Source organism: Hylobates moloch, unplaced genomic scaffold (assembly GCF_009828535.3).
Source record: "Hylobates moloch isolate HMO894 unplaced genomic scaffold, HMol_V3 SCAFFOLD_21, whole genome shotgun sequence".
Lineage (NCBI taxonomy): Eukaryota > Metazoa > Chordata > Mammalia > Primates > Hylobatidae > Hylobates > Hylobates moloch.
Window position 1 is genome coordinate 26,677,908 of NW_026652296.1, and position 27,587 is coordinate 26,705,494.

General features: G+C 43.1%; 1 protein-coding gene across 6 annotated transcripts in view; it reads right to left on the reverse strand.

The window, feature by feature from the left end:
- RALY (RALY heterogeneous nuclear ribonucleoprotein) overlaps positions 1–27,587 on the reverse strand; it is an 89,515-nt gene that overhangs the window by 60,767 nt on the left and 1,161 nt on the right. The gene's annotated exons all lie outside the window — the stretch shown is intronic.

The window sequence follows — 27,587 nt, forward strand, 5'->3', positions numbered from 1 at the left end:
CTTTGTCCGGGCTGTGCGTGGTGACTCCCATCTATAATCCCAGCAGTTTGGGAGGCCGAGACAGGAGATCACTTGAGCCCAGGAGTTCGAGACCAGCATGGGCAGCCAAGTGAGACATTGTCTTTATTTAAAAATAAATAAATAAATAAATAAATAAATAAATAAATAAATAAATAAAAAAGAAAGAAAGAAAGAAAGAAAAAAGAAAAGAAAGAGAAGGCTGAGTGTCGTGGCTCATGCCTGTAATCCCAGCACTTTGGGAGGCCAAGGTGGAAGGATCACTCTGGGAGGCCAGGAGTTGAGGACCAGCCTCAACTTGAGAGCAAGACCCATCTCTATTTAAAAAAAATTTTTTTAATAATAAAAAAATTTTAAAAAGCAAATTTTTTAAAAAGAGTTCCGTCTCCTGAGGAAGATTTGACTGATGAGTCTTATCTTTATTCTACTCACCATATTCTACTCATTATATTCACCTGAACTTCTGAGTTAAGTGACTGGCCTAAGGTCACACAGCTAATAAAGGCAAATCAGGACTTGCCTGTGTATCAAGTATCCTTTTATGACCATGACTGCTATGGTTTGAATGTGTCTCCTAAAGCTCATGTGTTGGAAACTTAATCCCCAAAGCAACAATGTTGAGACAGGGGACTCTGAGAGGCAAAATTAGTGTATGAGGGCTCTGCCTTCATGAATGGATTAATGTCATTACTGCAGGAAAGTGTCTGCTATCTTGAGAGTGGGTTTATTATAAAAGTGAGTTGAGCCCTCCCGCTCTCTCTCACCATGTGATGCCTTCTGCCACGTTTTTATGCAGCAACGTGGCCCTCACCAGATGTGGCCCCTTGATCTTGGACTTCCCAGCCTCCAGACGCATGAGCCAAACCAACTTCTTTTTTTTTTTTTGAGATGGAGTCTCGCTCTGTCACCCAGGCTGGAGTGCAGTGGCGCGATTTCGGCTCACTGCAAGCTCCGCCTCCTGGGTTCACGCCATTCTCCTGCCTCAGCCTCTCCGAGTAGCTGGGACTACAGGCGCCCGCCACCACGCCCGGCTAATTTTTTTTGTATTTTTAGTAGAGACGGGGTTTCACCGTGGTCTCCATCTCCTGACCTCGTGATTCGCCCGCCTCGGCCTCCCAAAGTGCTGGGATTACAAGCGTGAGCCACCGCGCCCAGCCAACCAACTTCTATTGTTTGTAAATTACTCAGTCTATGGTATTCTGTTACAGCAGCACAAAATGGACTAAGACGGTGACTTTTGGCCTGGCACAGTGGCTCATGCCTGTAATCCCAGCACTTTGGGAGGTCCAGGCAGGTAGATCACTTGAGGTCAGGAGTTCAAGACCAGCCTGGCCAACATGGCAAAACTCCATCTCTACTAACAACACAAAAATTAGCCAGGCCTGTAATCCCAGCTACTTGGGAAGCTGAGGCACGAGAATCGCTTGAACCCAGGAGGCAGAGGTTGCAGTGAGCCAAGATTGCACCACTGCACTCCAGCCTGGGTGACAGAGTGAGACTGTCTCAAAAAAAAAAAAAAAAAAAAAAAAAACTAATAAAAAAAAGACAGTGACTTTCAGCAAATTTGATTTTTGTAGTTTTGAGCAGTAGGTAGGACAGGTGTTCTCTGCTAAATCATGTCCCTTCTTCAAACACCTGCAATCCATTTCAGGCCTAGTTCTGACATTTATCTTCTCTTACAGAACTTGCATAACTACCTTCTTTCTTACAGGTCAGCAAACTTTTTCTGTATAGGATCACACAGCAATTAGGCTTTGTGGGCTATGATAGTCTGTGCGGTATTCAACTCTGCCATTGCAGTGCAAAAGCAATCATGGATGAACAAATGAGTGTGGCTGTGTTCCAGTAAAACTTTACAAAAGAGGCAGTGGGCTAGATTTGGCCCACTAGTTTGCTGACATGTTCTAACTAATCTGTCTCCAATCACCTGTCGCCTAATCCATTATTCCTATCACAGTCCTGCAACCTCAGTGGATCCCCTTTGCCTACAGGATGGTTTAAACTCTACCCTTATTCATCCTCTACCACATCCTTTTCCTGCACACTGCACTCCAATCACACTGAGTTGTAATCTGGCAGCTTCTACCATTCCTCATGCTGTTCCCTAACATCCTCAATGACTTTCTCCATCCCTTTGCCAATATTATCTACTCAGAGACAAGTCCAAATGCCAACACCTGGGAGAAGTCTTTGCCGATGATTCCTCCCCTCACCCCCATGGGAGTTAATCCTTCCTCACGTTCCCTGACTAGCCTCCTTCCCAGGTAATCTGTCCAGCACATCCTCCACTGACATGTGTTACAGTGAACCTTCACATGCCTATCTAATTTACTGGGAGTTCTTGGAAAACAGGAACTGTGTCTCATATGTCTATACACTATTTTCAGAACCTGGTACACAGTGGGCACTCAAGCTTCCTATCTACCGAATAAAGCTTGCTCTGTGTTACATAATTTTTATGTAGATGGTTGTCCCTCACCCACCACTACCTACCCACTCCCCCAGAATTCTAAGTTTCTCAAGGGCAGGGACTGTGTCTTACTCAACTCTGTGTCTCTTGCAGTACCTAATAGAGCACCCAATGTCTGCCTACTGAACAGGCTTCTAGGCTGAGTAGATTACTAGAACATGGGGATCTTCAGATCTAGCAGAAACATGAGACGACCCACAGCATCAAAGAATCCTTCAGTCTGCTTTATGGGCTTGCCCCTACCTCCCATCCCATCATGTTTTTGGGTCTGGCCAGGTAACCACTTAAAGCAGGGGCCAAGACCAGGCATCGCACTAGGTTGCTCTCACCTGTGCTGCGTTAAAGGAACTGGAGCTATGTGAAGAGCAGAAGGATCCTTTTTATTTATTTATTTATTTTTTTTGAGACAGTCTCGCTGTGTCACCCAGGCTGGAGTGCAAGAGGCATGATCTCGACTCACTGCAACCTCCACCTCTTGGGTTCAAGCGATTCTCCTGCCTTAGGCCCCCGAGTAGCCGGGATTACAGGTGCCCGCCACCATGCTGGGCTAATTTTTAAAATATTTTTAGTAGAGACAGGGTTTCACCAACTCAGCCAGGCTGCTCTTGAACTCCTGACCTCAAGCGATGCACCCGCCTCGGCCTCCCGAAGTGGTGGGATTACAGGCATGAGCCACTGCACCCGGCCGAGGGATCCTATTTTCAGACCTCCTTGTCCCTGGGCTCAAACTGTATCCTAAGTACTAGCCCTAAACTGACCCCCAATCCGTATTTAGCCCTAGACCAGAAGACAGCCTTCTAACAAGTACAGATCCTTGGTTCCCCAAGGCAGGTGATTTCACTGAGGGAAAGGCTGTAATTCAACCTCAACTGAAGAAAAAACTCAAAGGTATGTAGTAAGAATCATTAGGAGCTCCACCTCCTGATGCAAAGGAACTTCTATTGAGATTAGGGGTCCTGGTCAAGCCTGTAGTCCACAGATATAGCTATCCTACCTTGGGGAATTTGTGGAGTCGAAGACTAAATTGCTAATGGAAAAAACAAAACAAACACCAAAAGAAATTTTCTTCTAAACCCAGAACAGAACAACATTCCATCTAGGTAAGTGAGCTTGTCACAGGCAAGGGGTACTTAGCATATCTTCCATTCCAGGATTACGGCTGTCAAGTTTTAATTAGGGTAATTAGAGTTAAAAATGTAATTTCATTTCAGGGGTATTTTGAACAGATTCCATTAATTTCTTTCTTTAAAAGAACACAGAAAGGAGGGGCAGGCTGTGTGAAGCAGAGGATTTTGCCATGAGAGAACCAAAGTTATTTGCCTGGGCCAGACAAACTTTCAAACCACTGCCAAGAACCACAACACCTCTGCAGGTCTGGCACAGAGGACAGAGGACTGCTGCTCTTCAGGCTTCCTCCCTTCTCCCCCACAGAAGTCTAGAAATAAGTTTCAGTCAGCACTTGCTAATAAATCGATCTCCTCCTCCCTACCTGCTGCATCTGCATTACTGCCACCCAATGGCCACTACTACAGCCTTAAATCTGGCAAAGGATAAGGGCTCAGAGCAGTCCATCTGTTTTGCTACACGTTAGGTACTGCTCTAATGCCCACCCCTTTATCAGTAATTCCTGGACACATCTTTATGCTTTTGTTTGTGCTGGTTCCCTGGTCTGGAGTGCCCTTCCTGGCTTAACTCTTACTCCTCATTCTTCCTTCAAAACACAGACCATAATTACATCCCCTAGGAGAACCCTCATTCATGCCTTTGGAATCTCAGAATCCCTTATACATTCTTCTATTAAGGAACATACATTATACTGTGGTTTGTATCTTTGTCTGACTCTGATGCTAGATTGTGAGGTCATCTAAGAATCCCTAGCACTAGCACAAGCCCTGACACACAGGAGACACTCAACAAGTATCTGTTGAATGACCAACTATAGGAGGAATTTGGTCTGACCACACTGGCTGAGCATGTTAAGCCTGCAGGTTCTCCAATGCATCCAGTTACGAATCCCTTCCCCCTCCTTGCACAAGGCCAGTTCAGAAACCTGACTCTGCACTCCGTAGAGGAGAAAACCTTCCCACTGATCCCAAATGATGATTGATCTCTCCCATTAGAGCCTGCTCACTCCTTAGGGACCTTGGAAAGGAGATGAGAAAGCAAGAGAAAGCAAAAGCAAGCAGAGCATCCCTCCCCACCCCCTGTACCTGCCTTACCACAGGTTTTAAAGAATTTCCTCCAGTCTTTGAACAGCTCCAGGGAGACAGCCTAAGCTCCAGTTCAGTCTGTAGAAGGGTAAGTAAGGGAGGGCCCTGGTAGAAAACAGTTCATCAGATTGGAATCGGTGTTGCAAATGCTCAGAAATGTATTAACAGCATAGCACAATAGAGATTATGCTATATGACAATGGGCAGCCAAGTCACTTCACTTTGACTTTTCTGAGCTTCAGCTTCCTTTCCTTCCTATGCCAGTAGGTTGCAAGGAGAAATAAACACAATGAGGCTCAGTATTTAACACTTAGTAGGTATTCAATAAGTGATTTTTTCCATCTGAAGAGGGGACCTATACTATGTACCTAGCATCACATTAGGTAAGAGTTTATAAAGGTGAGGAAAACACATCAAACAGGGATACAAGTTAACCATTTCCCCGTCTGTTCAGGGTAGCCCTGCCTGCTGGTCCCCAGGGGAGGTGGGCTACAACAGTAGAACTGTTGTATTGACAAGTGTAACCAGATCCATTTCACAGTAATCATTCTCCCTACCTAGGAGCACTGCTCCAGCCTCCTCCCAGGCTCCCCAGGCCTGGCTGCAGGCCCATATTGATCCATTTCTAATTAGGAGCTGTGTCAGTGCTTCTGGCAGAAGGTCAGGGCCTGGGCTGCCTCACTGGCCTCTGGCCAAATGCCCTAAAATGCCCCGGCTCAGGCAGACCCAGAGAACGGACACTATGAGGTAGAAAAAGATCCTAGACTAAACTCATCATGAAGCAGCATGAAATTTTAGAACTGAAAGGGTCCTTTATGAGTACAGGTTTTTAATATTTCAGTGGAGAAAGCTGACGTCCAGAAAAGAAACTTGTCCAAGGTGGTATCAGAAGATAATGCATATCTTTTTACTTCTAGTTCTTTCTCTAGATAAGTGTTTCCCAACCTGGCTACACAACAGAAGGACTCAGGGAATTCATTAAAAACATCAGTTTCTATGCCTGACCCCAGAGATTCTGATTTGGAACACATGCAGTAGCTTTGGCTCTCTTGTGCTAAGTATGGGGATCACCTTCCAATAGTAGTGAACTCAGGTTCAAACTCACCTTGGGTCATAAATAGTAACATTCAGAGGTAGCCCACTATTGTCTGATCCAGTCCTCCCCTACCCTCATCATTATACTAGGGGCCTGAATCCAAAGGATCTATGATAAATGGTTCCAACTTCCTAACAGTCTGCTAGCTTGGCTGTCAGCAAAGAACATTTCCTTTCAAAACTAGTCTGAAACTAAAATGTCTGTTATGAAGATACAGGAACCTAAGGGGTGGTGGTGATAGCACCTGGGTATAAAGAAATGTGGAGGATGCTGTGGTACTTGGTGTGTGGCATCTGGCATGCGCAGAGATGTCTGAGTATATGTGGGCATGTGTGGAGGGGAGGATTTGTGCGTGTATGTAAGGGAGTGAACAGTTTTAGTTCACACATAATTCCGGGTATCTGGGTAGAAGACAGTGGGACAGGGGTGTAAGAGGGTAAATGTGTGCACATACGGAAGGAGGAGGAATAGATGGCTTGAAAGTGTAAGGGAGATACTTTGAAAGTGTGTAGAAGAGAGAACATATACGCGCCATCATGACTCAATTGTGTGTGTGTGTGCACATATTGCAAAGCATTGAGCCTGTAGGGATGGGGAAAAGTTGTGTCTGTCTCTGTGTGGCCTATACACCTGTATGCATGAGAAAACAGATCCATGAACATTCCTGACTCATCTAGCCCTGGCTTTGCCTGAAGGCTCCTACCACTCAAGGGCAAACCTATTTGCAGAAATTTCTCATTAAAACTGACATTTTGACAACTAAGAAAAATAAAATGATAATGACACCCCCAGCATTGTGGGAGGTTAAAAAAAAAAAAGTCTATGCCAATAAAACACAAGAGACAGATGAGAAGCAATTATGCCTCAATTACTTCTCAGCTTCACAAGGGGAGGTGTTATTTGGAGTTAAACATTGTATGGCTGATTCACATCTCCACCCAAAGACTTGGATTTCTTGGGTTACCTAGGAAGAATGCAAAAAAGTAGGTAGAGAAAGGTAAATAAAGTTTTTTGCTTTTTTGTTTTTTTTTTTAAAGGACTGGAGAAATGGGGAGATTAAAAATAGGGGGAAATATTGAGAAGAAACAAAAAATAAAAGGCAAAAAGGACAAAAGAGGTAGGAAGAAGGGAAGGAAAGAATAGAAAGAAAAGTAAATATCCTTTAGGCTGGTCCACAGAGATTTAGCACACATTTGGCAGAAATTCTGAGTAAGGGGGACAGGTGGATTAGTAGGTAGGGCCTGACTTCTGTACTTCCTCATTACTTTTACTCCTACCATTCCTTCCATCTAGAATGTTCTTCCCACCATCTCTGCCAACTGAACTTCTGAATCTTTAAGGACAAGCTCAAATGCTACCAGCTTCTAGAAGCTTCCAAGATTTCTTCCAGTTAGTTCTCTCTCAAGAATTCCAGTAAATTTCCAGAGCACTTTGTCACATTTCCTTTTCTGACTTTGAAAAAAATCTGATTTTATTTTCTGAATCATAAAGAAGTATTTCATGTTAAATTTAGACTGTTTAGCTTTCCACTGATATCTCAAGATACTTTCCAGATATTAACAGTACTCAGAACTGTGTAAAAGTTAACAACCAATACCATGTTTTAAAGAAAAAAGTTTAAATGTAAGACTAATGTCTTGGGGACATTACTAAATGTAGTTCTAAGAAACCCTTCTCAAAGGTCAAAGTACTGGCAATTCTAACTTAAAAATTTTTAATTTTTAATTATTGGCAACTTAAGTAACAATAGTTTCAAGAGCTAAGAATCAGATTGCTTTTTAAAACAATTTTTTTTCCCTGAGGGATTCATACTTGACAACAACTCCAGTTAAACATAATACTCCACCCAAATCCCAAATTTAAATGCATTATTTCACCTTGGAATAGTAAAATTATAAAATGGAATTTCTAAATTATAATACATATACATAATACACCATTTTAACTGTCACATTTACCAGCAGAATTATGAAATCAAAAACAAACTCTACATTCAAGAGACAAATGATAAATGCTCTTTCATTGTTTTAAGAGTCCACTCCATTCTTTGTTGTTTTCTACTCCCATATTTTAAAATTATGACCAAAGGACCAAAGGCCAAGTCAATCCCATTTCCCTGAACCCAACTGCCAGTAGGTACTGGCCCTACATACGCATCCTTTAACAAGCCCCGTTCTCAAAAGCCTGGGGGTATTTATGTAAGAACTTATTCCAAAGTGACTCTAAGATCCACGTTCCCAAGATCTAGTACGGGCTATTCATGTGTTCTGAGGCATGTCCAGCATGCACGCAAACTTATCTGTTCAAATTGAGGTAAAACAGACAAAAAACACTTAATATTAACAGAAGCTATATAATTAAAACTAACCTTTTGCTGCTTATTTAAGCTAATTATGTATTCTTGCAAAACAGAGACCCTCAAGTCAATATTTTTTTATTTTAGTCACCCCCAAATTAAACCTCTTCTTTAAAGCGCATTGTCATATTTCATCTGTAGCACTTAACACCAAACTATACTATAAGTATCAATGCAAACACATTTCCATCATTCATTTTGCAAGTACTATTTGTGCCAAGCCTATTTCAGAGACACAAGGGAAATAGAGATAAGTAGCACACTATCCCCTGGCCTATACTGTCTTGATCTAATGAATGAGAGAGGATTTGGGTGTGACACAGCACTAGAGTACAACTACAGCAGTCCTAGAAGTCAAAGGGCCTGCTATAAATCCTGTATTTTATTTGATCAAAATTAATTCTGCTTCTGTAGTGATCAGGGAAAGCTTCCCTGAGGAAGTGGCATTGGAATTGATATGAAAGATAAATAGGAGTCTGTCAGGTAAAGGGGATAAAATTAGGGGATTTCTACTTAAGGGAAATACAGATGTTGCTCAATTTACAACAGGGTTACGTCCCAATAAGCCCACTGTAAGCTGAAAATATTGTAAGTCAAAATGCCTTCTTTTTTTTTTTTTTTTTTTTGAGACAAGGTCTCATTCTGATGCCTAGGCTGGAGTATAGTGACACAATCAAGGCTTACTACAGCCTCAACCTCCCAGGCTCAAGAGATCTTCCCACCCCAGCCTCCCAAGTAGCTGCTGAGACTACAGGAATGCCCCATTATGCGAGCTAGTTTTTTATTTTTTATTTTTTTATTTTTTTTTATTTTTTAAAGAGATGAAGTCTATGTTGCCCAGGCTGGGAAAATGCATTTAATACACCTAACTTACCAAACACCCTAGTTTAGTTTAGCCTACCCTGAATATGCGCAGAACATTAACACTGGCCTTCAGGTGAGCAAAATCAACTAACACAAAAGCCTATTTTATAATACAGTGTTGAATATCTCACATAATTTATTGAATACTTTACTCAAAGTAAAAACAGACTAGTTGTTTGAGCAGTCCAAGTACGGTTTCTACTGAATGCATATCACTTTCGTAACCAACATAAAGTCAAAAAATCAGTAAGTCAAACTGTAAACCAGGGACTATCTGTAGTCAAAACAAAGTCATGATACAGCCTGGCACATCCAGGGAACCTTCTACTGGGCAGAAACACAGGGAAACAGTGGGTATTAAGCACTATGCTGCTGACAAAAGGCAGCAAAGTGATATGGCACCAGACTGCACGAGCCTTGTGGCCAAGGCCACAGTTTAGATTTTATCCTTTATAGCTTGAGGTGGGAATGGAGAAGAGGGGACAGTTTCAAGATGTCTAGTCTCCCTATTTTAGATGCCCTACTTTTTACTGCAAGTCCCCTTTAAAAACACAGAAAACAGGTTCAATCCCAAGCTCTGCGCACTGCAGTAGCATTACAAGAATTTCTCAAGAAGGGCAACAGTGAGGAAAAAACAAAGGATGGCGGGTGGGGGAGGATGCAGAAGAGAGGGTAAGTAGGGCTCAAAAAGAAAGGAGGTGGAGGAAAGGAAAAAGAAGAGGAAGAGAAGAGGCAAGGAAGGCACAAGAAGGGATAATCTATCTCGGCCCTGAGGCTTCTTTTTGCTGAGCTGTCTTCTACATCTTTCTAGGCAAAAAAATAAAATAAGGTCAATCTGATGCTAGTGACAGAAATAGACCCTTTCCACTAAGAGGCTCAGCACATTACCACCTGCCACCTCAACCTTCCACCACCTCATGATGATAGGGCTGCACCAAGAAGCCTTAGCCCAGCTCTCCCAACCACCTCAGGCTATGGCAGAAGACACTGCCCCATGGCCCAAGAGTGTGTGAGGCAGGAAAATCAGACAAAGGTCAGGAGTTTGAAGTGGGGCCTGCCCAGGACCCATGGCTGCTTCTTTTCTTTTTTTTTTTTTTTGAGACCGGGTCTCACTCTGTCGCCCAGGCCGAAGTGCAGTGGGGCAATCTCGGCTCACTGCAGCCTCTGCCTCCTGGGTTCAAACGATTCTCGTGCCTAAGCCTCCCAAGTAGCTGGGACTACAGGCATGCACCATTACACCCGGCTAATTTTTGTATTTTTGGTAGAGACGGGGTTTCATCATGTTGGCCAGGCTAGTCTTGAACTCCTGACCTCAAGCAATCTGCCTGCCTTGGCCTCCCAAAGTGCTGGGATTACAGGCGTGAACCACCGTGTCTGGCCCCATGGCTGCTTCTTAAGGGTCCTACAAGAAAGCTCTGGTTCCTTCTCTGGACCTTAGTTTCATCTGCAAAACAAGGGGAGTAAACGAGAAGGGATATGGTAACCTGTGAGTTACAGAAGCTGTTTCCTACAGAGGATGTTTAATGTGGGAATTTGTTCTAATCAAGTCTCTAGCTTTATTCTTTCCACTCCTGCTTATGGTTAGTTTGAAATCTGAAGGAGCCAGACTCAGAATAGGAGCTATCCCTGACACCACCACCTATCTTGGCCCCATCCAAAGTCTAGTTACTGCTCAGACCTGTATTTTATCTCATAGGTCACAAGCAGATGTTTAGGCCCAAGGATATGTTTTTGTCTGATATGTAAAAATTTACTTGAAAACCTCTGAGTTAATTGCCAACATTCAAAATCAGATCTCACTTTTAAAAAAATTAGATTTCTAGCTGCTCTTAAAAATGTCAGAGGTCTGGCGATGCCAGACCCACCCTGGGGTAGAAGTCAAAGGGCCTGCTATAATCCTGTAACTTATTTGATGCTTTCTCACTTTATCTCAAGAATTCATGCTAATTTCTCATTCATTCCATAAAAATGTTTAAAGTTAAAAGCAAACTTTAAATTACCAGTTATAATATTTAATCCAACTCCAAAAAAATCTAAGTATACTGACACTTCAGGAAGATGTATGTTTTATCCTGTGATTTCATGTATCATCTACTATGCAGCCATGTGTTCCAGTTTGAGAACCGCCCCCCCCCCCCCCCGAAGTTTATTCATTCACTCAAAAAATACTTAGATCCTATGCCAGGCTCTGGGAAAACACTCATCAACAAGACAGACATGGTTTCTACCTTCCTAGAGCTCGCAGTTCAGCCGAGATATAATGAAAAAAGTCATGCAGAATAGGAGGCACAGAGAGATAATAAGCTGAGGATCCAGAGTTTATTCCGCAAACATAGCAATCCCTTAGGCAAGTTGCTTAACCTCTCCAGACCTATAAGAGGAAAAGGTTTAATCAGGCAGTTGCTGCTGAATGGTCCTTTCAGCTAAAAATTCTACTTAGCATCACAAGAACTTAGCCTACTACCCTTTTTGAGTTCCTAACACTTACTAACTTCCTCTGTTTATCTGGAAAATCAGGATCAGTTGTCATGGAAATGACCACAGTACTCCACATACTGGATGATGTTTCAGTAATCACAAGAAGTCAAAGGGAACCCGCAGGTGACTTTCTGGGTGATTCTTTCACTACTTTCAGGCCTGGTGCAGTGGCTCAGGCCTGTAATCCCAGCACTTTGGGAGGCCAAGGCGGGAGGATGGCTTGAGCCCAGGAGTTCAAGACCAGCCTGGTTTGTAAAAGAGCAAGACCCTATCTCTACAAAATAAAAAAATAAAAACAACAGGACATGGTGGTGCGTGCCTGTAGTGCTACTCAGGAGACTGAGGTGGGAGAACCACCTGAGCCCGGGAGGTAGAGGGTGCAGTGAGCTGAGACTGCGCCACTGCATTCCAGTTTGGGCAACAGAGTGCCACTGGAAGAAAAGACCAGGTACCAACTCATAAGTAAAACAGTTTTGATTTTGAATTAATGTCCATGGTTTCCTTCATGACGCATCAGACTCACTTCCACTCTACCTTACAAATATATAATAGGGATTGCAAAAAATGCCAACTTGACAAGGACATGATCCACTGAGCCTTGACTAGTTTGCTGTCCATATGAAGTCCTAAGATAGGCCAGGAGACAGATTTACCAGCCAATAAGGGCACCAAAAGTTCCCAGTAAAATGAAGATAATTCACTTAGTCGCAGGGGATTCACCAGCACCTTAACTGGGTAAAGTCACTTCAATATTAGAGTTCCTTCTAGAGCTGGGCTGGACCTTGGTGGCAAGCAGATAGCAAAAATGAGTTGACCAAGTGTTTCCCAAAAAAAGTGCTACTCTGGTGATAAAGGGCTTGAGTATCAAAGAAACAACAGGAAATGGTGTGGCTTTGACAAACTTGAGAACAAATATGCTGTCTAAAGAAGCCAGTCAATAAGGAAGCAGAATATGGAAAAAAGTAGAGAAATGAAGAACATGAAGTTGTAAACTCAAAGCTTCTGCCAAATTTGGCCGATGCTCCAAAGGGTTGCCCAAAGATCCAAGCCATGTCTCTTTGCTTCAGGTTACAAGCTTCTAAAGCACGGACTAGCCAGTGTACAAGGAGTCACAATATAACAACCCTGGTAAAGGCCAGGGCATGGTGGCTCACATCTGTAATCCTGGCACTTTGGGAGGCTGAGGCGGGCAGATCACAAGGTCAGGAGTTTGAGCTCAGCCTGGCCAAATTGGTGAAACCCTGTCTCTACTAAAAATACAAAATTAGCCAGGCGTGGTGGCGCACACCTGTAGTCCCAGCTAGTTGGGAGGCTGAGGCAGGAGAATTGCTTGAACCCGGGAGGCAGAGGTTGCAGTGAGCCGAGATCATGCCACTGACTCCAGCCTGGGTGACAGAGCGAGACTCCGTCTCAAAAAAAAAAAAAAAAAAAAAAACACAAAACCAAAAAACAAAACACACACACACACACACCAAAACAAAACAAAGCAAATCCTTGGTAGAGGACTCAAGGAGTGAAGACAGGCCTACACCCACTCTTATAAATGGAAAAATTGCTCATGTTCAGCGTCAGGCTCTAGCCTCTGCTACTTTCTCAAAAATCTTCCTCCTTTTTCATGAGAAATCAGTCACCTTCATAGCCCCATGCCAGGACCCCTCATCTCACACATACATACTATCTCCACTGAAAGGCAGTCCCAATCTCCCCAGGCTTTTATTCCACTCAAAATAAAAACAGAGGCTAGGTGCAATGGCTCACACATAATCCCAGCACTTTGGGAGGCCAAGGTAGCAGAACTGCTTGGGCCAGGAGTGTGAGATCAGCCTGGGTAACAAAGTAATACCTCATCTCTACAGAAAAATTTAAAAAACACTTGGGTGTAGTGGCATGTCTCTGTCATTCCAGCTACTCAGGAGACTGAGGCGTGAGGATAGCTTAAGCCTAAGAGTTCGAGGCTGCAGTGAGCTATGATTGTGCCACTGCACTCCAGCCTGGGCCACAGAGCAAGACTCCGTCTCAAAAAACAAACAAAAAAAAAAACAAAAAACAAAAACAAAAACAAAAAAAACAAAACAACGACACCACCACTGCAGGCCAAACAAAATATGTACACAGGCCAGACACAGCCCAAGGGGCTACCAGTATGTGACCTCTGATCTAGAGGATAAGACTGAACAGATCTGGAACAGAAAGGATTTAAGAGTGCCCCAAGGACTCCCCAATGAGGATGAAAGTTCAGCAGCTTGGTTCCCCTAAATGGAATACCTTTAAAATTCTGCTCCCTGAACATCACAACTAAAAGTTCCTTGTCTTTGCAAAAGAGCAAAGTTACCCCATTACAGTCAGATGCCCTTGGGAGTGAACACTACAATGCTAAATATATGTTCTCCCCTGATGCAGGATGGCATTCCCCATGCTTCATTCATTCCATCATTATTCTATCTTCCCCAGATTCCTTCAGCATCTCCATAAAAGCAATAACACCTTTGCCAAACACAAGAGAAAAAAAAGAGTAGCTGCCCTTGAAATAGTAACTCAATCCAAAGAAAAGTTTATTGCTGGAAAAACTTTTGTTTATTTACCAAAACTTCCATACTAGACTTACAGCAGGGAGAATACAACAAAAATGGTTTGTAGGAAAAGGTACCAGGCAGCAGTGAATAGCATGGCACAGAAAACAGCAAGACAGGATGACAGGGAGGCAGGAAACTCTCAAGGGAGATTAAGGATCCCATAGCCCCACAATGACCTTGTCTGAAATAGCGTATGGTCTTGCAGTCCCTAATTGACTATATGCTCCTTGAAGACAGTCTTACTCATATGGGTATTATCCACACCATCTAGTACCACACCATAACATGGCAGGCACTCAAATGGTCACAAAGAAGCTAAGGCCCAGGGCACTTTTTTTTTTTTTTTTTTTTGAGACGGAGTTTCGCTCTTATTGCCCAGGCTGGAGTGCAATGGTGCGATCTTGGCTCACTGCAACCTCTGCCTCCTGGGTTCAAGCGATTCTCCTGCCTCAGCCTCCCAATTAGCTGAGATTACAGGCGCCCACCACCACGCCCAGCTAACTTTTTGTATTTTAGTAGAGATGAGGTTTCACCATATTGGTCAAGCTGGTCTCGAACTCCTGACCTCAGGTGATCCACCCTCCTTGGCTTCCCAAAGTGCTGGGATTACAGGCGTGAGCCACTGCACCTGGCTTTTGTTTTGTTTTGTTTTTTTGAGATAGAGTCTCGCTCTGTCACCAAGGCTGGAGAGCAGTGGCATGATCTTGGCTCACTGCAACCTCTGCCTCCTGGGTTCAAGCGATTCTCCTGCCTCAGCCTCCTGAGTAGCTGGGACTACAGGCACCCAACACCACGCCCAGCTAATTTTTTGTATTTTTAGTAGAGACAGACTTTCACCATGTTGGCCAGGATGGTCTTGATCTCCTGACCTCGTGATCCGCCCGCCTTGGCCTCCCAAAGTGCTGGGATTACAGGTGTGTCTGGCTGACCCAGAGAACTTAAAATGATTTGCCTAAGCTCACAGAGTGGTTTAGTGATGAAGGAACAAAAGCTTTGCAGACAAGTAGGCCTGTGTTCAAATCCAGGTGTGGCCTTGGACAAGCCAGCCAACCTCTGTCTGTTTTCTTACCTACAAAATAAGAACAATACCTATTTTTGTAGGGTTGTCATGAGGGTTAAGAGAAATTGTCCTTAACCAACAATTTACAGAAAATACAGAGGACAAAGAAACACAGAAAACACACCGTAGGAATGCAATGAGCGAAATCCAGAACATGGAAAAATCTATAGAAAAAAACATACAGCTTCTTAGCCGGGCGCGGTGGCTCACGCTTGTAATCCCAGCACTTTGGGAGGCTGAGGCGGGCGGATCACGAGGTCAGGAGATCGAGACCACGGTGAAACCCCGTCTCTACTAAAAATACAAAAAATTAGCCGGGCGTGGTGGCGGGCGCCTGTAGTCCCAGCTACTCGGAGAGGCTGAGGCAGGAGAATGGCGTGAACCCGGGAGGCGGAGCTTGCAGTGAGCCGAGATTGCGCCACTGCACTCCAGCCTGGGCGACAGAGCGAGACTCCGTCTCAAAAAAAAAAAAAAAAAAGAAAAAAACATACAGCTTCTTCAACAAATAAAGGGGGGATAACTACAGTCATGCATCACTTAGCAACAGGGATACATTCTGAGAAATGCATCATTAGGCAATTTCGTCCTTGTGCAAACACCAGTGTGCACTTACACAGTCCTGGGTTGTATGTCCTACTACACACCTAGACTATATAGCATAGGCTGTATAGTTGCTCCTAGGCTACAAACCTATACAGCATGTTACTGTGAATACTGTAGGCAACTGTAACACAATGGTAAGGATCTGTGCACCTAAACATACAATGGGTACAGTAAAAAAATGGTATTACAATCATATTAGACCACTGTCATATCTGTGGCCCATCACTGGCTGAAACATCTCTATGCAGCATGTGACTGTAGGAGGGACCATATAAATTAAATGAGACTTAAAAGACTTAAGAACCATGTGTGGACTTTATATGAATACTGAATCAAACTATCAAAATAAGGTTGTGACATTTACAAAACAATCAAACATTTGAACACAATCATCTGGATTTTGATTTTATTAAGGAACTGTTACACTTTATAAAGATGGTAATAGCATTATAATTGTTTTTAGAAGTCATCTTTTAGAGACACACTGTGAAATATTTAAGGACAAAATATGATAGCTGAGATTTTCTTCAAAGCACAAAATGAAGAAAAGCAGGTAGGGGTATAAACGAAACAAGACTGACGAATTGCTAACTGTTGAAGCCAAGTGATGGGTAAATCATATTTCATTAACCTATTCAACTTTGTGTATGTTTGAAATTTTCCATATTAAAAACAAAGAGGAATTGGTTAGGTTTCGATCCTAGCAACTCCATCTATCATATCAGCAGTGTAACCACGGCATATCTTTTTGTTTGTTTGTTTATAGCATCTTTATTCATAATTGACAAAATTTGGAAGCAACCAATGACTCCTTCAATAGGTGAATAGATAAACTGTGGCATATCCAGACAATGAAATATTATTCAGCATTAAACAGAAATGAGCTATCAAAACATAAAAAGACATGGAAGAAACTTAAATGGATATTACTGAGTGAAAGAAGCAAATCTGAAAAGGCTACATACTATATGATTCCAACTATATGACGTTCTGGAAAGACATATCTGTGAAGACTATAAAAAGACCAGTGGTTGCCCACAGCATATCTCTTAACCTCCCTTTGTCTCAGTTTCCAATCTATATGATCACGATCAACACAACCTACTTCTTAGGGTTGAGGTGAGAATGAAATAGTATTTTGTACGTATAAAAGGCTTCGCACATAGTAATCAATATTAGCTCTATTAGTATAAACACAAGGTACCAAGAATATCTCAACACAGTGGACACCCAATTAATATCACTAATATGCAAGGTTGCGTTAACATTTAAAACCCAGGTCAGATTTTTTTTTTTTTTTTGAGAAAGAGTCTCACTCTGTCGCCAGGCTGGAGCGCTGTGGCGCAGCGTGATCTTGGCTCACTACAACCTCCAACTCCCTGGTTCAAGTGATTCTCCTGCCTCAGCCTCCCCAGTAGCTGGGATTCCAGGCACGCGCCACCACGCCCAGCTAATTTTGGTATTTTTAGTAGAGACGGGGTTTCACTACTCCGTCAGGATGGTCTCGATCTCCTGATCTCCTGCCTCATAATCTGCCTCATGACCTGCCTGCCTCGGCCTCCCAAAGTGTTAGGATTACAGGCCGTGCGCCACTGCACCCGGCCCATCAGATTTTTAAATCAACTACTTGACTAGTCTCCTCGAGAGGGGGCCTAGAAATTCTCTAGTGCAAGTCCCTAGTGGCATCTCTAGCACCCTGTCTATCTTGACAAACACCCCATGACCTGACACAGGATCAGAAGCTGACTAATGTTTAACATGAAAGTGCTGCTCTCTGGAAGCAGGCAGGGCCACCCTATTTTTCACAACCAGGTAATTTAAGGCACATTTTCTAATATTTGCTGACAGAACAAAGAGGAAAGGCTCTAAGACATGATCAATGTTCATGCCAACCTTCAAAGTGATTTGGTAAAACTACACAAAATAAACACCCAGCTAGGGTCCACCGGCAGGATAAAAGCTGACAAAGAAATGGCAATTTTTCCCTGAGCAAATATACAACTAATAGATGAGCTCTGAGAGACTAAGTTCTTTAGGTTTTAGTATTCCCTCCCCAACCATTTTAAGAAAAACTCTCTTTTGATATACTTCAAGTATGATTGTTTACTGGATTAATTTCTTTCCTGAAATGATGTAATTATAAGCAAAGAGATCATTCTCATCCTTTTATCCAGTTTAAATACAAATTGGCTTCATAACAACATGACCTTGCTCTGCTCTGAGAGGCGATGAGAAGGTTATCACCCATCTCCAAAGTGTTGGACACTTCCACCACCTGCTCATTAGCAGGAATATGGATGGTACTCAGTCTAGTCATTCATCTGTGCCTCTACTCAAGTTGTTCCCATTGCACAGAATGTTCTCTATCTCTGCAGCCTAATCACCTGTGACCATTCTTTCTGGAAAAGGGGGGAAGGGAAGCACATTGGTTGAGAAAAGATACCTGGGTGTTGCTTCTGAATAGTATGGGAGATACAGTACAGACATGGTAATATTGGTATTTCATAATCTTTAAGTACAACCAGACAGAATATTAGAAATTAAAATGGTCCTGGACAACAGATGGTCATTATCCTTATCCTACAAGATCCAGCACAAATACTCACTGGTCCACAAATGTTCCTTGGGAACTCCCCCTCTGCCCCTCCTCCATGTACAAAGGAAGCAATCTTTTCCCCTTCTGAACTTCCCAATCATTGTACCCCTTTATGGTACTTGCTATGTGAGAATTCATAGTATGGTTCTTAAAATTCATATCTATAACTACTAACCAGAATGGCTTCAAGTGAAAAAGATAGACAATGCCAAGTATTTACAATGACACAGAACAACAGCAATTTTCTCATCGCTAACCATGTAACCTGGTAGACCTTTTAAAACTGTTTGGAGTATTTACCAAAGGTAAACATATGCCTGACCTAGGACTTACAGTATGAGGTTAGAGAACGCTTACTCACTGTTTCCGCCAAACAGTTCACCTCCAGTCTTTTGCTCCATCATTACCCCTGTCCAGATGCTTTCATCACACTTTTTCCCAATCCCAGAGACCAGCTGAGATCACTCTCCCTGCTCCCTACAAAGAGATCGATCTCTTCTCCTATGGAACATTCTGCCACTTACCTATTACCTCTGACAAATGACTGATGGATTCTTCACATATAAATTGTCTCATGCGATTTTACAACGTTCTAATTTGCTCCTCACAATACCATTGTGAGGAAGGCGAGATATGGAGTATTAACCCCACTTCACAGATAAGAAAATGGAACTTCAAAGAGAGAGAAGATGACATCTCTAGTTTACATGGCCTTATTATTCTAGACCCCACAGGCAATGCTAAATTGTTGGAAGAAATCTGGAGCACAACACAGCATCCCAAGTAATCTTTCTCTCTGAAGGGTAGGAAAGAGGGAAGAGCCCTTCAAAATCAGGAGAGCCTCAATGTGCCCACCATTTCCATTTGCTAGGGCTCCTTGCTACAAAGTGTTCAAAGGCTGCTGGCAGTGGCAATGGGCTTCACGAACTACAGTATAATCACAATTATCAAATCACAGACTGATCAAATGCCAGAAACCACACCTCAGATAATTCCACTTGCATACAAAATAGAGCTATTTTATTTCAAAATAGAGCATAATAAAACTTAAAATAATTCAATAGCGAGACAATACCAAATCTTCCTGAAGCCAGCCAGAGAACTGTGTGAGTGTCCAGATGCAGATATCTGGACACCCCAACTTGAAGGGCAATGTTGTCCCCCACTCTAATATTCTTGACTTTACACACTGGGTATTGGACACCTTAGCAACAGAGGATAAATATCTGTAAAAAACAGAAGGGAGAGAAGGGAATGCCAAAAAAATAAAGTCTACACAATGGAAGTCAGATTATCAAACTGGTCTCCTTGTCTACTGATATAGCCATCAATTGTGTTATTTTCCATTTGAACTCTCAATCCAAATATATGAGCCAGGGCAGCAGGCTGGATTTGCTTTACTTATCTGTCTTCCTCTCAAGACTGAAAATAATTTGTGGACAGGAATTATGTCTTGTTGGTTTTTATGTTCTCCATAAGGAGAACACATAGGAGGTACTCCAAATTCCTGGAACGAATGGTTGAGATTAGGGATGGAAGGCTGTTGGGACTCCCAAACATAAATAATCATGCCACGGCAACTAAGTAACTTCTTCTGAACCCTAATTTTAGTAAGGGTTGATTTTAATTGGTGTAAGAATCAATTAAGGTGAATCTTTTAAAGTCTGAAGAGAAGTTATTCTTGTGTTCAACTGATTCACGCACAGCCCTCATTATCACATTGGCAGCAGCACCATTCCTCAGCACCACCTTACAGGTATCCGCAAAAACAAAATTCCAAAGCCTTAAATTAATGCTCCAGGTAAAAAGGAATGACATGGCCGGGCACGGCGGCTCACGCCTGTAATCCCAGCACTTTGAGAGGCTGAGGTGGGCAGATCACAAGGTCAGCAGATCGAGACCATCCTGGCGAACACTGTGAAACCCTGTCTCTACTAAAAATACAAAAAAATTAGCCGGGCGTGGTGGCTGGCACCTGTAGTCCCAGCTACTCGGGAGGCTGAGGCAGGAGAATGGCATGAACCCGGGAGGCAGGGCTTGCAGTGAGCGGAGATCGCACCACTGCACTCCAGCCTGGGCAACAGAGCGAGACTCCGTTTTAAATAAAAAAAAAAAAAGGAAACATTTGACTTCTCAGTATATAGCGTGGTCATATCTCTTACAAAGAAAACCCAGATCTAGCCGGGCGCGGTGGCTCAAGCCTGTAATCCCAGCACTTTGGGAGGCCGAGGTGGGCGGATTACGAGGTCAGGAGATCGAGACCATCCTGGCTAACACGGTGAAACCCCATCTCTACTAAAAATACAAAAAATTAGCCGGGCGTGTTGGCGGGCGCCTGTAGTCCCTGCTACTCGGGAGGCTGAGGCAGGAGAATGGCCTGAACCCAGGAGGCGGAGCTTGCAGTGAGCCGAGATCGCGCCACTGCACTCCAGCCTGGGGGACAGAGAAAGACTCCGTCTCAAAAAAAAAAAAAAAAAAAAAAGAAAACCCAGATCTAGATAAATGAAGTTATGGAAATGACCCTTTTAAATCTACTGCTGGGCTTGCTTTCACTAACACAAAGAATTTCAAAGGAAACTAGACAAACAGATCAAGAGACACCGTGTAAACAGTACCGTTAACTAAGCTTACTAAAATCCTTAATAAAATAAATAGGAGACAGCTAAATACCAGATAAATGCCTCTGGAATGAAGAAAATCTAGCCAATAACATTAAGCTTCTAAACCTGGCATTCTAAAAGAGAATATTTACTTGGAATAAAGCAATGAGTCTTACCTTGACAAATAAACAGAGTTATTCAGTCTCTACAGATGGCACTTCAAGGGCCAGGTAACCTCAGTAGAGGTATCTACTCCGTTAAAGCTCTTAGGAAATGCAAGTTTCTGGTCTAGTGTTTTTCCATTACTACCATTGTGTGAAAATCTTAAAGTGTTTTTTGTTTTTCCTTTATTATGTGATTTTAAACAGTTTGCTACATATTTTAATGTAATTTTTTTATAGTCTTAGACTCCAAGTTTGTCCCATGAGGCTACAGCTCCAAGTTATATAATGGAACTCAGCATACAATTTGATAAATTCATCTCACAAGCAATTTTTCAGCAATCTGTCCACTCTAAAAAGCAATATCCATCTGTTTATATACTGAAAGGTATCTTCTGTGAACCCAGAATTTAACCCTCTGAGATAACTCTCAATACTTTAACAAAGCCCTTTCTCCTTCCAGAGATAAATTCTCAAGCCACTTCCACAAAACTGTAAAAAGGTAGAAATATTACTCAAGATTATCTAGTCCAATTCCCTTGTTTTACAGACAGGAAGACAGAGATCCCACAGAGTATTAGATAATTACAATTAATATGGGTTTGGCAAGCATCAAAAGCCCACTGACCGCTATTTTCCCCAGTCAAACTCATTGGTGTGTTGGGAAGATAGCCAGATTTGCACTTTAGTTAGTAGAGCACTCCCTAGGAAACTCAAGTATGTACCCTCTAAGAAACCCAAGTATTCAGCCACAAACCCCTACCCCAACCCCAGAATAGAGAACAGGGGGCAGTGGATGTCTTAAATGGCTCTTCTGGAGATGGAGACTAGAGCCCAGGGACAATATCCCATCTTTCCTTCCTTCCTCCCCGGAGGTACAGGACATTGATTACCATGAAAGCCATTATGAAATGACAGAAGACACCAACACTGAGGAAATAAGGCAAGGCTGTGGAAACAAAAGATGACCAACATTAATACTTGGCCAGATACCTGCTTCTACTTATTCATTCGAAGAGAGGGGAGAAGTGAGAGAGAGAGGTACCTCCACCCCTTTTTCTGTCCCTAACTCCCCACCCCCACTCTTTGGGCCTTTATAGAATTTCAGGGACCCCCCCCAGATAATTTTATGAGGAAACAAGGCTATAAAAAGAAAGGGCCTTAGTCCAGCCCACACACTGACCAAACGATGCTCAGGCTAGTGACTAGACTTCCTATTTATTCCACTGCACTCTGTCTCTATTCCTAAGGGTCTGTGAGCTGCATCCTGAGCACAGGTCTGAAACTTTCCTTACGGTACCCAGGGGAAAGTTGTAGGACAAGCAGGTTAACATTATGGCTGTCATTTTCTCCCTTACAGCTATATATACATGAAGCCAAAACTGAATAAGACCAAGACACTCAAGTGAAAACCTTGCTATCTCCATTCCTACTATCCCCTCACCAATGCCAAACTAAGAAGGGGGAGAAGAAGAAAGAAAATACCTCTCCTAGAGATATATTATCTAAACCACCACCTAGAATCATAAAATGTAATTGCTAGAAGGGACCTTATGGGTGATCTAGTCATTATTCAGATGAATAAACTTAGACACTTGCCACCTGAGAAAATGACCGGAGCACACGGTGGGGTCTCCTGACTCCTATCCCTAATAAAAAACCCTTCTGGGTCCCTCTCCATCCTGTCCTACCCTGCCCTGCCCCATCCACCCTCTCCCCAGGCCACCACTGTATCCAAGCTACTGAGATTTCTGCCCTTCTGGATCATGAGCTCCTTAGGATACGTTTTACTCATCTTTGTTTTCCCAGTGCCTAGCAGAGAGTAATCAGAGAAGTGGCTTCGGCTTAGAGAGGGACTTAGGAATACACTAGTACATGAAAAGACCAGTGCCAAAGGACGTAGCCTGGATAAAATGTAAACTTTTCTTGGCTTAACATAAGCAGTTTCCAGGCTGTGCCACACCCGGATGTCTAGGATTGAATATCTCCTCTCTTCCTAAACTAATGTTCGCATCATCCAGTTTAGCCAGGAACATGACCAGTTGTGCCATACTCTCACTCTTTCCCTTTCAGACCTGACACAAAGAACTAGATTCTAGTTCTTTCCCTTTCAGACCTGACACAAAGAACTAGAATCCATAACCAAAGGTAAGTGAAAGCATATGTAAGGAGAACCTGCATAAGAAACCCTACCCCCTCCCTTACGTGCTCCTCCTTCTCCTGTGTCCTCACCTCAATAAACAGCACCCATTTACAAAACTGCACCAGGTAGAAAGCAGATGTCATCCCGATTCCTTCCTTACCCTTCCACACCAATAATCTTTGTCTCATCACTCAATTCCACCTTTTTTCTTTCCTTTTTTTTTTTTTGAGATGGAGTCTCACACCCAGGCTGGAGTGCAGTGGTTCGATCTCAGCTCACTGCAACCTCCACCTCCCAGGTTCAAGTGATTCTCCTGCCTTAGCCTCCCACGTAGCTGGGATTACAAGTGCCTGCCACCACACCCGGCTAATTTTTTTTGTATTTTTAGTAGAGACGGGGTTTCACCACGTTGGCCAGGCTAGTCTCAAACTCCTGACCTCAGGTGATCCACCCACCTCAGCCTCCCAAAGTGCTGGGACTACAAACGTGAGCCACCACGCCCAGCAATTCCATCTTTCTTCTACACACACTCTTGCACACTCTCCCCCACAACCTTCATTTGAAACACCATCACCTCTTGCCAACCTCCTAACTGGTCTCTCTGCCCATAGTGTTCTAGCTCTCCAATCCACTCCTGAACAGGAAGCCGGAGATATTCTTCCAAAATGCACATCGAATCATGGCCCCCTCACCTCGGGATGAAGTCCAAACTCCTCAACATAGGCAAGAAGGCCCTTTCCTGACTTGGCCTCTGTTCTGCCTACCTTGAAAGTCTCCTGTCTGGCCACATCCACCCATCTCAAGCATTATGCTCCACCCAAGAATCCTGAGAAATTTGTTTAGCCCTCTTGGCCCGTTTCAACTACAGAATGGGAATAATAACAGTACGTACTTTCAGGATGGTCTTAACCTATTATGACCATTTCTGAACTTGCTGTTCCTTCTACCCAGAACAGTCTCATCTCTGCCTCCTCCCTGACTCCCCAGATCTCTTCTTTTCCTGGCTTACGTCTGTTCTTCTTTTCCTGGCTTACGTCTGTTCTTCTTTTGAGGGCTAGGCTTAACCAACTTCTCCTCCTAAAAAGCCTTCCCTGACCTTCCAATGCTGGGTTAGGCATCATTTCTCTGTGCTCTCCTGGTGTCTGCCCCTGTAACAACACTTCTCACACTGCCTGTTTCCTTGCCTATCTTTCCCACTAGGCTATACAAACTCAAATCCCTAAGCGTAGTACCAGGTCTGACAGATGCTTACTAATTGCACAGTGAATGAAAAACTTTCCAAAAATGAGGTATCCAATGAAAGACAATCTCAACAAGTAACCAACTCAAATGTCAGCCAGGTAGCTGGTCTAAATGACTGTAAGGTCCCTCAACTACAAGATTCTATCCAATAAATTCAACACACTGACCTCATGGGTCATATTTATTTGAACTTTAATATGTAAGCAATGTTGGGGCCATCAGATTTTTAAGGAGAGTGTGACATGACCAGACACATGATCATGTGTTTGTTACCCTATTATCCATCTCTGAGACACCGCCTCTCCCAACCCCCAGTTGTCATCAGGACAATATTCCAACCATCTTCATAAACATAAAGAGCCCACTCCCCTAAATAGACCAACACAGAAAACAGTCAAAGGGCATTTTGAAAGGCTATATGCAGCATCTAACTCCATCTTAACCAACTGCAAGCAGTGAGGATCCATAAACATCCTCCAAGAACCCAAAAGCTAATTCCTCCTGTGTGCCTTTATGGTAAGAGGGGGAAGAAAGAGGGAACATTTCATAAAGGTGATCTACTTAATCATCCTGAGTAGTTTTGATCCAAGCTGCTGTCGCTGCACTGTTAATCCTGATAACTGCAGCCCGATATCCCCAAACCCTGGACTGTCAGAAAGGCAGGTGCGAACAAGGTGAGGGTGGGGAGTTATCTCGGTTCTATTTTAAGGGTGTAATAGCCTGGCATGGTGGCTCATGCCTGTAATCCCAGCACTTTGGAAAGCCAAGACAGGGGGATCACCTGAGGTTCAGGAGTTCGAAGTCAGCCTGGGCAACATGGTGAACCCCATCTCTACTAAAAATACAAAAATTACCCAGGCGTGATGGTGCATGCCTGTAGTCCCAGCTACTCGGGAGGCTGAGGCAAGAGATCCCTTGGACCCAGGAGGTTGAGGTTGCAGGGAGCCAAGATCGTGCCACTGCAATCCAGCCTGGGCAACGGAGTAAGACTCCGTCTCCAAAAAAAAACAGGGTGTAAGGTGTCTTCTGCAGATACTAGGGGGCCAGCAGAGATTCAAAACAGACTTCAGTGATAAGGAACATCAACCTAAGGGGGAGAGAAGTAGGTCTTACTCAGAGAAGCCTGGGTTCCTGTTCTGGAGCTGCATGCCACATCTCTGCTGCAGGTGAGGACTAATATTTTGCATTTACAATGCACTCTGAGACTAAAGAAGACAATAAGTGTGCCAGCTTTGCAGTCACAAAGGACAAATATTGCATGATTCCACTTATATGAGGTTCCTAGAGTAGTCAAATTCACAGAAAGTAGAATGATAGTTTTCAGGGGCTGGAGGGAGGAGGGAATGGGGAGTTAGTTTAATGGGTACAGAATTTCAGTTGGACAGTGGACAATGGACAATGATGATGGTTGCATAACCATGCGAATGTACTTAACGTCACATAAACGTACACTTTGAAATGGTTAAATGGTGAATTTTATGTTATATATATTTTACCACAATTTTTTTTTAAAAAAGCATGCCAGCTTTAAGTTTATACTGTCTGCAGTCTGAATACTGCCATGGCCACTTACCAGTTACATGACCCTGAGGCAGGTAATGTAACCTCTCTAAGTCTGTTTCTTCTATAAAACAGGGATAATAATAGTACTTAATTCATAGGTTGCTCTACGAATTAAGTAATATAGTCCATAAAGTCCTCAGTCCATTGACTGGTGGTACACGTTAAGTACTTAATAAATTTAGCTATTATTACTACCACTATAAAGCACTTTCATAGCCATTTTCTGAACAGTCTCCACAACAACCCTAAGAGAGTTTACAGATAAGGAAACTGAGGCTCAGAGAGCCACAATGAGTGGCTCAGTTTATGATGCCAAATCAAATCCTCTGCTCCAGAGAGGTGTCTTGTCCTCACTACTTACTCACTCTGTCATCTAAGGCAAGTGCTATGCTGTGTCTCCATTCCCTCACAGTAAAAAACGAGACATAAGCCAAGCTCTGCAAACTCCCTCACAGAAATGGATTAGAAATTAAATCGGATAACGGTTATGGAAGAGTATATAAGCCATAAACACATAAAACCGAACCGGTGACTTATGAGAACTAGTACACCTGTGCTTAAACCTGGCCTCCTCTTAATACTAACCATAAGACACAGAAAGTGGTGGGGACTATAAAACTTCCTTGGGATTTCCAATTACTCAGGATTCCTGACCTTAAGACCTGAATAAGTGGTTTTGTGCCCTTTTAAGAAGTGGCAAGGTATGGGAGAAATAAATATATTACTGGATTAGGAGGAAGAAGACTGGGAATTTTAGTTCTCACTCTGACACTAAGACAGTCTGAATTCAGACAACTTACTTCCCCTTTCCAAGGTTCAGTTAACAGGGAAGCGGGGAAAGGCAGATATGAAATAGTTGGACCAGATGGTCTGTAAGACCCCTTTCAGCTCCTACACAGGACTCCTAAATCCAGAATCCTGGCCAGGCACCACAGACCTACTAGACTCCAAAGAACTAATGTGAACATCAAGAGACTCCTCAAGACCTGGCCCAGAAACTCCCTTGCCTGATTTTTAGACGCTCCCTCAAACCGGATCACATTGAAAAACTGGAACATTTGCCAAAGTTAATTTTAGTTCACTTTAACCACTCTGGGCCTTATCTGAAAATAGGAGAAATATTTGTTTGAAGGCAGATGACCTGAGCTATTCCCCCACCCCCTTCAAACTAGGATCGATAAATCTAAACATAGAGAACCTGCAAGGTCTGGGAGGAGGAACACGCCACACACAAACTAAAGGATGGATCCCACCGTTTACAGTCTCAAAGCTTCCTTGAGCCAAAACCCCAGGGAATTTGAGTTGTGTTTGAGACCTGGAGTCTGCATCCATCAACTTCTAACTGCCGCAACACTAGCAAGGAATTCATCCAAACCTTTCCCTTTAGAGCTATGGTAACCCCAGAATGGGATTTCATCCATAGTACAGTGGACTACGGCCCAGAAGTCAGGGAAAACCCAGAGTTATGTCCCTAATTAAATGGTGTGACCCAAGGCTAGGTAAAAATGCCCTCTGCACTAAGAGATGACATGCTCACATCAGGAAATATTAATA